Source organism: Bombus vosnesenskii, unplaced genomic scaffold, assembly GCF_011952255.1.
Source record: "Bombus vosnesenskii isolate JDL3184/JDL3185 unplaced genomic scaffold, Bvos_JDL3184-5_v1.1 scf7180000015019, whole genome shotgun sequence".
In the NCBI taxonomy this organism is placed as follows: domain Eukaryota; kingdom Metazoa; phylum Arthropoda; class Insecta; order Hymenoptera; family Apidae; genus Bombus; species Bombus vosnesenskii.
Genome location: NW_022883779.1, coordinates 12,022 through 16,482, shown reverse-complemented (window position 1 = coordinate 16,482; position 4,461 = coordinate 12,022). Strand labels below are relative to the sequence as shown.

At 41.2% G+C, this 4,461-nt stretch overlaps 1 pseudogene; it reads left to right on the top strand.

Moving 5' to 3' along the window:
- Positions 1-253: 253 nt before the first annotated feature.
- On the top strand, positions 254-371 carry LOC117240863 (annotated as a pseudogene).
- The last annotated feature ends 4,090 nt before the right edge of the window (positions 372-4,461 follow it).

Below are 4,461 nucleotides of genomic sequence, written 5' to 3'. Positions count from 1 at the left end.
ATATATTCACATACGTTAACTCAAAATTCATTTACGTAGAAAAACTGTCAGAAGACAAATAACGGCACTCTATCAGGATATATTGACACTAAGATGCATCTCGGAAAAGAAAATAATAGAGAATGCATTCAGTCTAGCAACTATATTACCTGATGAATTTGCGTATGCAATAACCAAAACTCCAGGACACATGGCTTTGGTCGCAGGAGAAGCAGTACACATAGTTAAATGCATTCCAGTTCAAGTGAAAGTAGGCAATGCCCTGGCCGCGCTGAGTGCACTCGTTCCCGTTAGATCACGAAAGTTAAGCAGCGCCGGGCACGGATAGTACTTGGATGGGTGATCGCCTGGGATTCCGTGTGGCGTTGGCAGAGCGCGCTGGGCCCGCCGCGCCCCCCATGCGGTGGTTGATACGGATGCCAGCGCGAAGGTTCGTTTCTCAGAGGAGATTCCTGATCAAGTGTTGGAGGCTTTCCTACGCCACCATTCCTCAGATCAAGGGGGGGTACTTGTCCTGAAGTACTCTCATGGTGTTTAGATAGGTTTCGTGAAATGTATCCTGATGCTCCGTGTGTAGATTTTGACTTTACTTGGTAACAGTGCCTTATTTATTCATGTGTGCATATATGCCTAAATGTGTTCCCAGCGGGTGTTATTTTATTGGAGTGATTTTGTCTATATTCTTATATTTTATTTAATAAGATATGTTTTGTTTGTTGTTTTTCTCCCTTGCATTGACACGCGGTGAGTAGCGTCAGCTTCCGGATGACGGGTTGTGCATCTTGATTGTTGATTTGGTATATTATCATTACGTAGATTTTGTTTACTATTTCCATGTGATTGTTGTCTCCGGTGTTTGATTTGATTTACTGTTATGAACATAGGTTTTGGTCATTTCGATATTAACGTTTAATGATGCATACGGAGGTATCTTCGTCAGAGGTTCCCATGCGGACTGTTCCAGTGCATATCTTGTTTTGTTTTCTTTTATTTAGTTTATCCTTTTTCGTTCATTTTTTATTCACTGCAAGTAGTATTCCAGCGCAAGAAGAAGAGGGGTTGTAACCAGCCACGAGAAACAAACCATGGATTAAAACCTTATAATAAATTATTAAACCCTTAACTACTCATGGTGAACGGATTAAGAAGAAATAATAAATGACAATTAATACAATACACAGTAGCAAAAATGTTAAAATCTGTTAACGAACAGTCACGAGAAAGGAAAACTGGATCGTAATCAGTTATCAACCCGTCCATGATTGACGAATTAGAAGGAATATATGAAACACTGAAAGATAAAGGCAATACCCCGAAAGGAAAATCCCATTGTGACGCACTGACAAAATGAATCAACAAAAACTTCATAATAAAGCGAGACATGTTAATAATAAAATATTTTTGTTCTGTTACACAGAATGGGCGTTGAATTTAACAATCAGAAGAACCAATTGTTATACCTTCCGGATGGAATCTTACCTAAGGACTACCCGGATGCTTACGAGGAATTGTTATTCAGTTGTTGCGTCCATCTAATCCGCTCTGCTTACTAGTTCCAATATGTTTTTATTTGTCAAGACTGATTGGATCCGGAGGATCAAGAATTACACGAAGATACGCCAACACACTTGCTGTGTGGAGTACCGGAGCGAACTACAGCAAAGCATTGCCGAATGTGCGATATAGATATGTCACAGATACAACCCGCGACATCCAGTACTGAGTGTATAAACGCTTACATGGATCTTACCGAAACCGAAAAAAGTTTTCTGGCTTTTGGAAAGATAACTTGCCCCGTTGTCCCCCTAGATGACTACAATATCATTATCGACAACTTACACGGATAAATACATATACATATACATATTTATACATATACATACATATACATACATACATACACATGTCGGATCACGATTCGAATCTTGGGCGCGCGACGACTCTTCATGTGGACTAGCCATCGTTTCACAAAGCCGAGATTTTATTTACACGTATATACAGGTCTATCACTAAGCTTAACAAATAATAGGTACAACTAATAATAAGTCTAACAAACACTAAGCCTAATGAATAATACGATCTACGAATAATTAAATTAAATAATACCATTAGCAATGTTTGAGTTCAAACGAATCCACGGTCACCGGGATAACTCCTTACTAAGCGAAACTAACTTAGACGCAAATGCGATAGTCGAAAATGCTCGATGTATCACTCTCCAAGGCAATCGCAAGAATGCCAGCCTCGTGGAGATTTTTCTCCCTGTACGATTGCATTTTGTTTTCTATACCCGTTTGGAAGCATCGAGAAGGTTCCAAACGCCGTTGCTAGGCACACCCGTTGGAAGCATCGAGAAAGTTCCAAACGCCGTTGCTAGGCAGTTTCTGCCTGGAGTTTTGATTACTAATACAATGTATGTCCCATTGCATCGGCACCTCCGAGGCAACATCACACGTGGCTAGGCCCGCTCTCGAGGCCGCATGCCGCCACAACCACATTTCTCGGAAAACACATACAACCACTCCAGACCTCCGTTAGATAAAACATCCATCCCGTGACCGTGGCTACGTTCAGCGACCGATTGTCACCTCGAACCCAATCTCGCTTATTACAAATCTTAAGCAATTGCAACTATAATAAAATCTAGGCTAAGGTACTAGAGGATGTTCCCAAAATTTCCAAGGAAAGGCTTCGGCTTTCCTTTCATCTCCGACATACATATAATTGTAAATTACTATAGTAACGGGCCCAAGAAAGTAAGAATAAAAAAAAAGAAAAACAAAAACAACAACTCAATTGAAAACGTAACAATAACAATTAAAATATTTTTTTCGTGGCAGCGGTGGGATGCGCTCCACAGAGGATTAAAGTTCTTACGGTTATTGACAAAATATAATAGAGAATATGGCAACTCCATTAGAATCATTGAACGAAGACATGCTCTTGACATTGTCAGAAAAACTAAGAGCATGTGATGCAAATTTTCGAGTAATGAGCCGACATGAGTACAAAAACCAATGAATTACAAGACGACATGCGTTCACTCAAAACAAAAAAGGAAATCGAGACACCCGTATCACTGCCGATAATTCCTCAGGTGACAATACCGACAGACGGTAGCCCCAACTAATCAAGTTAAAAGACGCGATCGAGTCAGTACCAATATTCGACAGACATCGACCCTCAGTATTTCAATTTTTAAGAGCATGCGAGCGCGCACGAAACATGATTCCGCGGCATCAGGAGCCTCATTGGTAAAATTATTAATGAATAAGCTTCGCGGGCACGGGTACCTCGCCGTAGAGGACAGTCAGCTAAACAGTTTGGACGATTTCGGGAACAAATTAAAGGATATGTTCGGCCCAGGGAAATCCCTTAACGAATATAAGGGAGAATTAGGAACAATATTGGAACGACCGGGGGAAGACATACTAGACTATATAGATCGCGTCAGAAACCTTAGGTTAGCAATAATGGACGGAGAAAGATGTGATTACGGTATTATATCTCAGGATGTTCAAGACACAATAGATTGGGACACAAGGGAGGCCTTCGTTAAGGGACTCCCAAACGAGGTATATTTGCGAGTAAAAATAGCGGGATACCATTCTTTAGAAGAACTCGTATCGCCAAGCCGTTAAAGCAACGCGAGAATTAAAACGAGCAAACGACAGAACGCAATACCAACGTCCGACACCTCCGAACAATTACAATCGTAACAACGTTCGTCCCCCGAGCAATAGTAAAAACATCGGAAACAACCGCCAGGATCGAAGACCCATATCGCCGCCGCAAAATGGCCCAAACGCTCCGAGACAAAATGCGCTAACATGCAATTATTGCAAAAAAACCTGGGCATTTGATAAAAGATTGTTATACATTCAAAGCCAGAGTAGACGCTAGGATAATCGTACCCTATGCATCGGAACAATCGGGAAACCGGGCACGTCCTTCGGGAGAATGGGGCGAGCCACGAAGGAACGATATTCCGAATCGCCCGAGAGTACAGGCAGTAGCAAGAAAGCCGGCGCCTACGCCAGTAAAACAAACACGAGCAGCGATCCCCGTAAAATCAACTACACGATCTACAACAAAAACCAGAGCGAATGTAAAGCCGGCTGTAAAACCAACGGAACCACCACCAAATACTGTGGGAAAACCTTCCTGCTGGATCAAAAAGAGAAGAAAATACGAGAAGAATTGACAAAAGAAAATCACCAAGGATCGGACTCAGATTTGGACTCTCCGGATTGTTTCAATAAAAATGAACGAAACTCCAAGTACTCCCACCGCTAGAATAGTCTCCCCAGATTTAAAAACTAAGACAAATTTACTATTAGACTCCGGATCAGAAATCAATATTGTTACGTTTTTGTTTGGTTCGTTTTGGTTGTGTTGCCGTTAATTTTTGAATTCAGATTAAATTGTAGTGTTGTCTGTTATTTAATGCGATTGACAATT